Consider the following 14,478-nt stretch of genomic DNA (forward strand, 5'->3'; position numbering starts at 1 on the left):
CTTCTACCTCTGTCCTATGAGATTCCATCTTCAATAATGTTAATGGGGGCGGGGAGGAGGGAACAAATAGAAAGAATGGAAAATTATAGCTGTCTTTCCCTAGAGTGAATAGGAAAGCTTAGATTGTGACCTTACTGATGAGTATCCCCAAATGGACTAAGCCCTAGTTAGAAACACCATCCTAACATAGAATAAGAACTATGGTACGAGAAATGCTTCTGTTAAAGCTCGGCCATGGGAACCATGCAGGCGACATCTCAGGGGGTACCTAGTTCCTTAAAAATAAACCTGCCTTCGGAAAAGAAACCTAACATTTCTGGAGAAACAATGACATGCCGTCAATGTAAATCTCTATGAAATTCCTGAGACTTTGCCCCCATTTCACAGGAAGGCAAACTGAGAATTATGAAGATTAAGTAACTTGCCCCAAAGTACTCTGTTGGTTTGTGAGAGACCAAAGATTAACTACAGGTTTGTTTACTCGGAGCTCTGCACGTTAGCGTGACACACTCCCTCCATGGAAGTCATATGTGGGAACCAGCCGTAAATGGTGCTTGGGTGGGGAGGAACGGTGGTAGTGATGCACTCCCTGTTGTCATTACCAGATAGAATATATAGATGATTCACCTGGCACAGGGCCCTCCCACGGGGAGCTACACTTACAGAGAAGATGACAATGATCACAGCACAACGTGATGTCACCAAATGAAACTCAGCCGAACTGGAGCCCATCACAGCAAAACGGAGCACAAGGAACTGTCAAGTCACGTTTTACAGGTTTGGCAAGAGGGGGCAAGAAAGAGCATGACAGTGAATTATGATTAATGATTTTACTTCTATCTGTCACACTGCCAGAGTTCCAAATGACTCTACAAACATGGGATATTTAAAGGAGTATAGAAGCATTAATAATTTTCTATATTTGTGCAATGTATATTTAGGGTACCAATGCTTCAATTCAGAACAGGTTCTATTAAAAAATGACTTTATCAGAAAATGTGTGTGAATGTTAGTGTGTGTGTACTGTCTTGCATCCATCACACAAAATAAAAATTGCCCTGGGAATCAGCCTATCAGAGTTTTCACTCAACCTTGTGATTTCTGGCAAGTCACTGTTCTTTGTTGGTGGTCAGTTTCCTCATGTGCTAAAGTGATGGCATCACACCTTAAGTTTCCTTATTTACCAACTGCGAGTGTACAGAACAGGACTATAAGAAATGACGGAGTGGTGATGCACTTAGTACGGTCTCCGTGTTGTAATATCACATCCATATTCACCACTACTTATTTTTATTATAAATCCAATGAGCTAGTTGGACCAGATGCCTCCTAAGCTTCTTTGTCTGGCTGCCCTCATCTTTGTCTTCATGTCATGGTCCCTGGGTCCATTTTCAAAAAAATCTATGCGTATTTCTCTTATTGTATTCTTCTGAAGAAAGCCATGTATCTTGTTTGTCATTACTATCCCACCACAATGAATGAACAATATATGCGTTTTGTTCATTTGTTGACCTACACATTTGCAAAAATGAACTTGTATAACATGCTAGCCACTGGAGTAAAAAATAACAAAAGGGGCTTCTAAAAACATTTCCTATTAACTGAACTCAGCTAAAATAGCTCCTGTATGGTATATTCCCATGACTGAGACATTCATTGTGCACCACATTATATTTCAGTTCTAATTCTGATGCTTTGCCTGCTCTTAACATTGCTTAATGTGCTTGTCTTTTCCCCAATTAGATTAAAAGCCCCAGAAAAGCCGTTCAGTACAATTCAATTCAACTAATAGCTATTGAATTCCTCCTTTGTAAAAGGGGTTAGTGCAAAGCACTAAATAAGAGAAAAAAACAAATGCACGATCTTTGCTCACAGGGGGTTCAGCAACTAGTCAGAGGAAGATAAAACTTTCACAATTAGCAGTGACAGAAGTCAAGCCTTCTGTCACTTATTTCCTTGTATAATAAGCCATGAATAATTATTGATAAGTAATAAATAATAAAATGAAATGTCAAGATACTGCATCATAAACCCAGGGAGGAAGAATTTAATCATGGCCAGAGAGACCTGGGATATTCTTATGAATCAGATGATTAGAGCTAAGGTTTGAAGAGTCTGTAGGAAAAGAACCCAGATAGGGAGAGATCACTATTCACAATGGGGAATGGAGGTCATATGCGAGAAAATGGCATGCCCGTTATGGCTAAGTATAATGTTTATTGAGACCATAAGCCAAGGAATTAGAGTCCTGAAGGATATGCCAACTGAGGACTTTATTCTTCGATCAATGATTACTCCCTAGAAGTTTCTGGAAATAGAAGGGAAATGATTCCCCATGGACCATGGACCAAAGACCTTTTGTGGTGGCTATGATATTCACTGATAAAAATATGTCGAAGGACACAGCTGAATTTCCATTTCTACCCCTCATTTCAAACACATTTTATGTAGGGATAAAAATGATAGAACAGGTTAAATTCCCTTATGTCTTGCCCCAGGGTCGACCTTAAACTTCTTCTCATAAGATGGGAATGTGTTACCTTCACGAGGAATGATTCTCGTTAAGAGTGAATCTTTCCCTGTCAGCAGGTGGGCAAACCAGGTGACAAAAGAGGCGATGATTCATCTCGTTTTGAACTCCCCCACTGGTGGATGGCAGCATTCACAAAAGAGAGAGGCAACTGGGTTGCCAACCCAGACATCTGCTACACTGACAGCTCTCGATTATTCCAAATATAGGACAGTGTGATCTGTCAGCTATAAGTGGAGAAGAATTGGGGAAGGATTTCTGGGCGCATGTGGCAGAATGAATGTGGTCACCTGGATATGTGGTTTTGTGGAAGATTAGGTTTCAGTCCATCATTCAGACACCATCCAACAAGTATTTAAGAATCTTCTATACAAGATGTATTTTGTGAGACACTGTGGTGAATACGGGACAATTGTTATATAAATGTTACCCTCTGGAATTTTATCGCCTAATATTAAGAAAAAACATGTCTTTTTAGAAAGTGATATGCTTTCATTGGGTTGATTCCTATTAACTTGATGTTTCAATCTTTAAGGCCTTACTTTGTCCACAAAACAGTCACAGCCCCACCCCCACCATCTTCTCTACCCTAATTGTCCATTTGGCCCCTGAGAGTGGAAAAATGAATTGACTTTTCCTATGCCTCTGAACAGATCAGGTTGGCCCGGGTTACAGCTGGTTTAATTTGTGACTATGCAATTGAAAATAAGACATTTATTGGATTACAGCCCCTGGCCATGCAGCATTGGCCAAAAAATATGGGGGTTATATAGTAATTAGAGAAATGGTTGCAACTTCCAGAGGAGTGTCCTGGTTCTACCGAGTCAGGGATTTGCTGTGATTTATTTTAAATACATCCCCAGCCTCTTTTCGGGGATACAGGCAACTTAATAGTCTTCTGGATTCTAAATTAGCTGAGAGCAATTCTATTCCTTCCTTCCTCCCTCCCCTTCCCTTCCTCCCCTCCTTCCTTCCTTCTTCCCTTTCTTCCTTCCTTCCTTCCTTCCTTTTTCTTCCTTATTCTAGCTCTTCCTGTGGGGTGTTATTACACCCCAGTGCCTCCTCTGTTTTGGCTTTGGGTAACTGCCCACCCCCATCACATCCTGAAATATCTGTCACTCTGAGCCCCGTCTGGTGCTCTCAACCCTAAATGATAGGGCGGCAATAGCAAAGCCCTCAGTGAGACTGGTCTTCTCACTCCAGACTTTGACCTATGAAATTATAGTCACAGGAAGCTGACAGAGCCACAAGGGCGGATCTCTCAAATCGGGTGAGTAGATCCTGCAGCCAAGGTTTACATATGTAGCATCTCTACCCTTGGAGGTCTTCAAAAGAGGATTTTAAGTATTTTTTCATTCTTTCTAGTCACTGAAAAGATTTCAAATGGCTTACAGTAAGGATGTGGTAATACCTCAAAACGGGTATATCACCTGCTTTGGCCCGTTTAAGCAATGTATGCATTCTAACATGTATGTGTTTTAACTCATCACAAAGAGACTCAATATAACTTCTCTCTAACCTTCATGTTCATCGGAATCCAAGCAACATTCTGACAAGAACCATCACAGACAGAGACACCACCCAAAATGGAGAGGGAATAATACAAGGTGTGTTTATGTTACTACCCGTGTTTATGAGGCAACAAAGATGACTTAAGTATCATGCTCTTCACACAGGAGTGTTTCTAGACATCCAAGAGGAGTGGGCTTAAGGGCATCTTGGTGTTGCATCTGATTTTGTTAGTTTGTTTAACAAAAGTTTACTGGAAAGAGGGAGGCGGAGGTTGCAAGGAAAGACAAAGGAAACAGACAGGAGAGGAAATTAATTTGAAGGTCAGATGACATATCCCAGTTACTCTGCCACTTACTTTAGCAGCTGATTCATGCTCTATACAGAGGGCTCTTCTCCACACAACAGTGAGACATGAGACTGGACGAGCTCCCTGAACTGGCGGGGACAGATAAAGAGGATTAATCAACAGAAACCTACAAAGATCTACTGTCATGCACTGAACATAGCTCACCTCGGACAATTACTCTAGTCTCCTTTTTCCTCCCTTTTTTATATAGTTAAAGTATTGCTAGTTGAGATATCTGAACACACTTAAGAAGTAAGAAACAGGCTCATGTTACGATGCTAATTTTTTAATATTAAAATTATTGGGAACTGTCCCTGCTATATTTTGCTAAACTAGACAAATATGGAAGACATTTCATTCAGTCCCTTTTGGTGATGCAGTAAGCTCTGACAACAAAAGCAAATTCAATCACACATTTCCCAACATTACATCTCCCTGGGCCTACCTGACACTGGGATTCGGATGGGAATAGGATTGTTGGGAAAGAGGAGAGATTATTCTGAGCTGCCAGATATCTAACAAACTAGCATTTTTTAAAATATATATATTTTTAGTGATTATAGAGAGGAAGGGAGAGGGACAGAGAGATAGAAACATAAATGATGAGAGAGAATCATTGATTGGCTGCCTCCTGCACACCCCACACTGGGAATCAAGCCCGAAACCTGGGCATGTGCCCTGACCAGGAATCAAAGCATGACCTCCTGGTTCATAGGTCAACATGCAACCACTGAGCCACACAAGCTGGGCCAAACTAGTATTTTTTAAAGTAAACTGGAGGCAACTTATAATAAAAGTTCTAAATACTATAAAATGAAAATGGTTAAAATTTTAAAAATCACCAACTATTTGGGGAACAATAAGGTGCTAAACTAACTTGTTTTGACCTGGATGCAACTGGAGAACTGAGAAGACTGGAGACTGGAGAGCATATCTTGTTCTAGAAGAATGAATACATTCTGAATTGATCCAAGAATCAAGTTTATTTCATTGAATAATTCACTAGGATTGCTGTGATTGTTATTATTATGAAGTCCTGTGTCTTCAACATCATTTGCAGAGACTAAAGAAAGAGGAATGTAGAGTGGGAAAAGTGGAAAATAGGACAAGCTAGCTAGAGTGAGAAGAGAATTTAGGACTCTCATATGCCAAACTTGATTTTTATGTTCAGTTTACGTCCCGCTGGGTTAGAGAATCAGATGATAAATCAGTTGTTTTTCATTCTTTTCCAAAAGCTCTGTGTTTATGATGCTACAGATGTATGTGCCCTCTTGCTTTGTTTTGGTTTGTTGTTTGGGTTTTTCCTTTTCCCCACCTCTACACTGGGTAACAAATAGCATGTCTTATTTTACTTGGCTCCCCAGCACTTAGCAACATGGCAGTAAGGTGTTCAATACCTGGGTTGGGGGGCGTGGGGGGGGGTGCACTGGATAAAAGCTGGGTAACAGGCTCTGTCTACTTCTGAGATGGATTTAGATATTACAACAGTCCAATGAGAGCAGTTTGCTCCCATTTTACGGACACATAGATGTTGAGTGAGGACTTTAGTGGAGTGTTGAAGTATAATGTCGCAACTGCCCATGTTAACTGTCAGCAAAGTATTTTTATATGCATGCTAACCTTATCTTATCAAAACATGGTCACATTGACCTCACTTTCCTTATTTAGCAACACTTCTACTGTTGCTATTTCACAAATGAAAATAGAAAACACTGCATGGCCCCATATCCCAGGCCCTCCCACATGTACTATCTCAAAGTCTTACAATAGCCTTGAGGAAGCCTTCCTTTCTTCCTTTCTTTCTTTCTTTCTTTCTTTCTTTCTTTCTTTCTTTCTTTCTTTCTTTCTTTCTTCCTTCCTTCCTTCCTTCCTTCCTTCCTTCCTTCCTTCCTTTCTTTCTTTCTTTCTTCTTTCTTTCTTTCTTTCTTTCTTTCTTTCTTTCTTCTCTCTCTCTCTCTCTCTTTCTCTTTCTTCTTTCTTTCTTTCTTTCTTTCTTTCTTTCTTTCTTTCTTTCTTTCTTTCTCTCTTTCTTTCTTTCTTTCTTTCTTTCTTTCTTTCTTTCTTTCTTTCTTTCTTTCTTTCTTTCTTTCTTTTTTATTGTTGATACTATTACAGATGTCCCCATCCTCCCCTTTGCCCGCCTCCAACCAGCCCCTGCCCCCTTTCCCTCTGGCCATCACCACACTATTGTCTATGTCTATGTTACACAGATATGTTCTTTGGTTAATCCATTTACCTTCTTTCATCCAGCCCCCACCCCTCCCCTCTGATAGCTATCAGTGTGTTCCATGGATCTATGCCTCTATTTCTATTTTGTTCATCAGTTCATTTTGTTCATTAGATTCCACATCTAAGTGAATCATATGGTACTTGTCTCTCTCTCTCTGACTGGCTTACTTCACTTAACACAATACTCTCCAGGTCCATCCATGCTATCGCAAAAGGTAAGATTTTTCTTCTTTTTTATGGAACCTACTTTATGGGAGAACATGTTTATCAACAATACATATGATTAGGGGTTAATTTCCAAAATATATAAAGAACTTAGCAACTCAACACCAGAGAGACAAATAATCCAATTAAAAAATGGGCAAAGGACATGAATAGACACTCCCTCAAAAGGGAACATACCGAGGAAGTTATTCTTAATTCTGTTTTAAGGATAAGACAACTCAAACTCAGAAAGATAAAAAACAAACAAACAAACAAAAAACAACAACATGGGGTCCAAATTACACGTGTGGTAATATCATATTTAGGATTTGAATCTCGTGTGTGTGTGTGTGTGTGTGTGTGTGTGTGTGTGTGTGTGTTCAGGTTAGCATTATGTTTGTGGTCCGTGGTATTACATACTAGTGGCCCAGGGAATGAAATTCGTGCGTAGGGGGAAGGGGTCCCTCAATCCAGCCTGCACCCTCTCACAATCCGGGACCCCTTGGGCGATGTCCAACTGCCAGTTTAGGCCCAAGCCCTGAAGTCAGACATCCCTCTTGCAATCTGGGACCACTCGCTCCTAACCACTCGCCTGCCTGCCTGTTCAGTGTGCATTATAGCAACCGGTCGTTCCAGTTGTCCCGGTTGTTCTGTCATAATGGTCGCTTAGCTTTTATATAGAGAGATTTTACCATATATATGGGATTACATTGGAGAAACATATAAATATATGTTTAATTGTATATGTGCTTAATATTTTCACATTAAGGATGTGCATATTTTAAACTTGGTGACAAAACTAATTTCCAGAATGTTGACGCTTGCCATACCCTCTTTATATTTTGCAATGTAATGATTTTCCATTGTTCTACATGCTCCCCAATATTTAGAACTGGCAGGCTTACATTTTTCCAATCTGCTGGTTGGTTGTTTTAATTTGCGAATTCTCGTGTGTTTTTACATTATGACGTGCCTAAGGCCCACCAGTGGCCAAGCCCTCCTCCTAATACCAAGCCCCAGAATGCACCAGCGTGTGGCTTAGGGAATGAAGTGGGCACTGCAGCAGTGACAGGCTTTGGATAGGACTGTGAGGTGTGCTCAACAGTCTTCCTCTCTCCTGTCTCTTTGGGGCATTGTTTCAGTTGGACCTCAGCGAGATCCCAGGAAACCTGCTGTTTTCACTGGAGAATGCTTGTGTATGGCCATCACTCACATTTACTTGTCTGAGTTTATGAGAATGTTCAACACAACAAAGGCCAGAGTTCCTGTCCACAAAATAGATTATAATCTATCAGTGTGAGAAGGACAATGCAGCTGGTGTGGCCCAAGCTCGGGCCTTGCTCATAAACACTGTATTGGCCCTAGAACACTTGGGACTGACAGCGAGGCCTGTTTATACAACTCCTTCCAAAAATAAAATCGGAGGGAAAAGTCAGTACCGTCATAACGTAACCATTTCCCAAACTCAAAAAACATAGTGATATTTTTGTTTTCGATTTGAGAAAGAGCCCCATTGAGAAATAAGGTCCCAGATACTAAAGAAAGGAACTGGATCTTAATACAGTCAAACCTGTGAGCCACAGAAAGGAATAAGGTCTCCGTGGACAAAGAGAAGGTACAGAAACCATTTCCTTAGATTTATTTAACTCTGGATTCTCCCATTTCATAGACTACAGGTGCTTGAATATAAAAGCACATGAAGAAATCCAACATTAAATCTTAGTCCTCTTAACATGGACCTAACAAAACGTATAATTGACTTGGTTATAAGCACAGGCTTAAGAGACAGTGCCATTGAATCCAACCTATTGAGCTCATTAGTCCTACTTACTCATTGATCAATAAACTGACTTTCTCTCATGATGATTCTCTCAATACTAGAAAGAAATAAAGTTCAGCCTTAAAAAAAAAAGTCAATAGCTTTCAATGCCCCTAACCAAACTACTCTAGTTAGCTTTCTGTTTTTATTCTTCACTCATTGTTAGTTTGATTTTTCATCATGCAAGAAATACATTTGCATTATAGTTTTTAAAATACAGAAATCAAGAAAATAAAACACACCCAAAATATTTTACTATACCCAATCCCATTGCCTTCCACAGAGGCTATCACTATTTTTAGTGTGGCTTGGGTCTTTCTGTACATTTATTTAGAAGTTCAGTACATGGTTTGTATTTTTTTAAATTGATTTCAGGGAGGAAGTAAGAGGGAGAGAGAGATCGAATAATCAATGATGAGAGAGAATCACTGATCGGCTGCCTCCTAGCTCCACCCTGGTTTACCCCCATCTGCTCCCCATTATCCAGCAACAAATGGTGGTAGCATCAAGAACAGAATTGGCCCTGACCGGTTTGGTTCAGTGGATAGAGCATCGGCCTGCGAACTGAAGGGTCCCAGGTTCAATTCCGGTCGGGGGTATGTATCTTGGTTGCGGGCATATCCCCAGTAGGGGGTGTGCAGGAGGCAGCTGATCGATGTTTCTCTCTCATTGATGTTTCTAACTCTCTATCCCTCTCCCTTCTTCTCTGTAAAAAAATCAATAAAATAAAAAAAATAAAAAGAACAGAATTGGCTTTCCAGAATTCTATTTCAGAGCAACTGCCCCTGTCCATTCTGATTGGTTGACCCGCATGACCGTTATCATTTAGAATAGGATTCCTTTACATAACGATCTGGCCTTAGATGTACCTGCAGACAACTGGATCATGTTCTCTCTTAAGGTCCCTTTCACCTCCATCCAATTATCATGTGTTACTCAGGAGGGGGTTTATAAGTCTGAATTTTCATCAGGAGATGGATTCAAGCCATATAAGTTTTTTTTTGGTGTTTGTTTTTTTTTAAAAAAAATGACCCAGTGATCCCAATTCTAGGAATATATCCTAAGAACCAAAGCACCAATCAGAAAGAATATATGCACCCCTATGTTCATAGCAGCACAATTTACAATAGCAAAAATCTTGAAACAGCCCAAGTGCCCATCAATAGGTGAGTGGATAAAAAAATATGTGGTGCATTTACACCACAGAATACTATGCAGCAGGAAAAAAGAAGGATTTCTTACCCTTTGTGACAGCATGGAGGGACCTGCAGAGTATTATCCTAAGTGAAATAAGTCAGTCAGAGAAAGACAAGTATCACATGATCTCACTCATATGTGGAATCTAATGAAGAAAATAAACTGATGAACAAAATAGATCCGGAGACATAGAAACATGAAACAGTCTGATGAATCTCAGAAGGAATGTGGGTGTTGGTAGGTGTGTGAGAAGAGAATAACCAAAGAACTTATATGTATATACACATAACTCATGGACACAGACATTAGTGTGGTGAAGGCCTGGGGCAGGGGGCGGGGGCAAGCCAGAAGAGATCAATGGGTAAAAAGGAGACATCTGTAATATTTTCAACAATAAAGATAAATTGAGAGAGAAAATGCTGAGTCATCACTTTGTGTTTTATTTTTTTCATTTCTATCAGCATGCCTAAAGAACAGCCAATATATGGATCCTAATTTATCTGAATCCTAAACTTTACCCTAATAGAGTCATACATGAGTGATCTATGTAGCTTGCAAGATTCCACTCTGTCTTAAATGCTGAACTATTGCAATTGTAATTTGAAATCTATGGTAAATACTCAAGCTGATCCATAAAGGTAACCGAAACAATGCCAGCAAGCATGGCTGAGCATCTTAACACCGACAGTAGGTACCAATACCACATGATTAGGCTTCCCAATTTTTATTTTAATCACGTAATAAGAGAAAAGGGGAAAGTAGCGTTGACCTCTGGGTTTCCCGATAAATATTCAACTAACAATAATTTCCCTCATATGTCCCATCCCTTACATAGGGATCTGAGGAAGAAGAGAATGGATTCAGTAGACGCATGACTAGAAGCAGCCAGTCAAATCCCATAGGGGTTAATTTGTTCATCTGTCTTTCCTCCAAGGCCAGGATTCTTTTCTGTAACTCAGAAAAGATAAATATTCCCAAAGAGATTGTGGAGGAGAAAGGCAAGTTGGTGCAGTGGAGCAAACATTTTAACCATCTTGCAGCTAGGACTTCTGGGGACGTGAAAAAAAATAAATAAATAAAATTATATATATATATATATATATATATATATATATATATATATATATATATAAGCATAACCAAGGATACAGACACCAGGAGGGTGAGGGCATGAGTGGGGGGAGGGGGAGTTGGGGGGATAAGGACACATACGTAATATCTTAATAAATAAAGAAAAACAACAACAAAAAATACATATATAGCTTTGTGTTTACTAGTATGTGTTCATAAAAAAACAAAGCGCAGAATCAGGATACGTGCATGTTTGCTGAAGTTAGCAAAAACCAGTGGGAACAAATGCCTGAGAACTGACGCTCTGGGCTAACTTGCTATCTTTCTCATACAGAAGAGAACAACCTTGGCAAATTTAAATGTATTCCTGTGCCCGCATCATTATTTATTTATAATAAATTTCAGATTGCTCTTATAATACCATTTCTAATGGGTCATTTATATCACATCTGGCTCATGAGTTTACACATCTACCCTCTCCCTTTTACAAGAAAAGCCACTAAAGAAATGAAATTATCAAAGACCAAATTGCATGGAAGTGAGTAATGTGAATGTCTGCTATGCTCTCACCAAGAGTAAGGATTTTCCCTTCCCTTCCCCGGCATGGTTGTCAGCACTTCCAACTTTTGGTTTCTTTGTATTTCTTCCCAGTGTGGTAGAAACTCATATCTTCTGCTTTCTTAAGTTGCTTAGTGGCCCCTTCTGTGATATCAGACAGTCACATGCACAGAGAACTTTAACTCTTTGTCACAGTCTAACCTCCTGCTGACAGTACATGGTCCAGAGTTGTTTCAAAGGAATATATGATTAACAAACTCCCAGTTGTTATCGTTCTTCCCTTTAAGCTTGAACTCCAATTATACACTATGAGGTGACCTTGACAAGGTATATGAACTAGTTCTTCATCTGGAACAACAACATAACTAGTTTTCAGTCTTAATGTTAGGATTAAATGAGGTTTTTTTAGGCATAGAATCTAGCATAATGCCAAGTACATGGTAATATTTAATAATACTAGTAGTACCTGGTACTATTTTTCTTTTCCTAAAACAATAAAAAGTGAAATTCCATTGCTCATTTTAAACTTTTAAAAAGAGGCAGAGAATTCAAATGTCAAGTTAAGAAGTCATGTAGATACCAACTCTTACATTTTTTAGATGAGAAAATTGAGGCTCTAGACAACATGAATAGTGATGCTGATTTCTGTACTCTTTCAGCTACAACATAGCAAAATGACCCACTATGTCCTAACCACCCTGGGGATGATCTCTAAGAAATGTTACAGACCGGCCAGTGTGGCTCAGTGGTTGATCAGCAACCTATGAAACAGGAGGTCACAGTTGGATTCCAGGTCAGGGCACATGCCTGAGTTGCGAGCTCCATCCCCAGTAGGGGGTGTGCAGGGGGCAGCCAATCAATGATTCTCTTTCGTCATCTTGATGTTTCTATCTCTCTCTCTTCCCTTCCTCTCTGAAATAAATAAAAATATATTTAAAAAAAGAAATGTTTCATTCTAAATAGATATCCTAGACTGCTTATGAAACTTCGATGTCATGTCTTCTCATAGCTACCCAGTCCTGGCCAGTAAGAACTAAAATCAAGCTCATTTTAATTTTAGCTAGAACAAGCAATATTTTGATAAAAACAAATAAAAATTTATAAAAAAATACAAATCTAAGATTTTCTTAAATTTAAATATGGGCAAGTTTTCTTCTCACTGGGAAATCTATATAAGTCAATGTTAGAATCTCAAATCTTTTCTGAACTCATTCAAAGTCTACTAGTTACTATAGGCCTCAGTTATCATCAGTAAGAAAAGTCTTATTCTTTTAGAACACATAGCTAACTCACATACACTCATGCATACGCATACACACATACATATATCATACACACAGTCATACTATTCTACACAGGTATTAGATGTTGATTTTCCTAGAGCCAAATCTATGGTCCATGTCTTGGATGAATATAAAATGTTTTGATGTCTATTTTCAGATGAATTAATATTACCCTTGGCCTCATCTTCACACTTGATTTTTTTTTTTACTTGATTCTCCCTGGAATTTATTGCTTTTCTTTTTTGCATAACTTTGTAAACTCCTTCATGAAGACCCATAGTGAAAATGAAGTTTGAGATACACAGTCAGTGAGACAGCATTTAACTCTTGGTGTTCTGGAAAGACCCCTTAATCAAGGAGTCACATCTAGCACGAGAGAACTGCCCATCTTCATTAACTCAAGTTAGGGGTGTCTGATGTAAGGCACGTTCCCTTCCATCCACAAATTTGCTAGGGGAATCCCTTCCTTCGTGGAGCAAACTGTCTTCAAAGTTAGTTATAACCCGTAGAATGTAAATACGGTTGCAAATATAATGCAACAGTTTAATTATGGAGAAAATCCTATGTTTGAGGTAGAGTATGAGTATATTTGACTCAGTTTTTTAGATGTGGGTGGCCTGGCTGGAGTTTGCCTACCTCTGTCCCTAGGGGATAGGACTACACCTGTCAAGACTCACCATATAACCCTTTCTTCCTGGAACAGCTGAGATAATATCTATTTCTTTCCATTGATGGGGTATCTGATGAGGCCTGGCCTTGGGATTACCATCCCTCTGGTAATAGGACAAATCAAGGCCCAGCTCCTAGGGGATGAGTGGGACTGCAGAGCATGTCCACCCTCTTTGCCCACTACCAGCACATGCCTATCAGCCTTGAAGGAGGCGACAAAGACGCCCCACTCCCTCTGAACGCACCATGCACCTCTTTCTCGGGTCAATGGAAAAGGAAGGCAGCACGAACCCTGTCGTTTTATTTCTACAACAGGAGTCTATTGTCTCTGTATAAAGGCCTGTTCATGAAGAATAAATTGATCCACTTTGGGAATCTGAAAAAAACCAATAGTCTTTCATCCAGTTAGCACATCCACTCACTGGGGGAGCAAACTGTATCCAATTGCCAGGATAGTCTAGATTGTTGTTTCCAAGATTAGTGAGCCTCCAGCTAAGCTCTCTGAAGTTCCTCCCAGGTCTATTTAAGTGTCTGTAATTTTACCCCCTGTATCCTCCTTCTAAGCCAAGACTTTGGCTCGTAGATGAGGACAAAAATAATCGTCTATACAGAGTATGCCACAGGCAACTCTCCCGTCTCAGGAAGGACAAGGGTTCCTTCCACTTGAAGCTAAATGTCCTTTGTTAATATCTCACCATACATTCACTGTCTAAAATTACAGTGGGAGGGATTTATAATAAACCTTGGGAAGAACGACCTGATTCTACTTATTTCTCACTGAGAGTCTGGGCTATTTGAGAGTTGCCCACTATCTCTTAGAAGATGGCTTGAGCACAGGTGTACATGGAACCAAAGAAACGAAATGATGGTCTCTAGAGAGTTCTTCCATCTCTGTCATCTATTTTCTCTAATATTAGTATTTATTTTTTCCCTTAACATTAAAAAAATAAAACATCGCTATGGGTTAACTTAATTATAATTGCCATGTGGAAGGTTGTGCAAAGGCATGCTCTAAGAGACTGTCATCTGAGTCCATTTATGGCTATTTTAAATCTGTGGC

General features: G+C 39.6%; 1 protein-coding gene across 2 annotated transcripts in view; it reads right to left on the reverse strand.

Moving 5' to 3' along the window:
* KCNJ2 (potassium inwardly rectifying channel subfamily J member 2) overlaps positions 1 to 14,478 on the reverse strand; it is a 255,701-nt gene that overhangs the window by 170,871 nt on the left and 70,352 nt on the right. Inside the window, exon 1 of one of the 2 annotated variants that reach the window (XR_004972714.1) lies at positions 4,398 to 4,479. The exons of the other annotated variant lie outside the window; for it this stretch is intronic. The gene's annotated coding sequence lies outside the window, so the exon portion shown is untranslated. Of the gene's footprint in view, positions 1 to 4,397; positions 4,480 to 14,478 lie in introns of those variants that run through there. 2 annotated transcript variants of the gene reach the window in all.

The sequence above is a fragment of the Myotis myotis genome, unplaced genomic scaffold (assembly GCF_014108235.1).
Source record: "Myotis myotis isolate mMyoMyo1 unplaced genomic scaffold, mMyoMyo1.p scaffold_m19_p_17, whole genome shotgun sequence".
NCBI lineage: Eukaryota > Metazoa > Chordata > Mammalia > Chiroptera > Vespertilionidae > Myotis > Myotis myotis.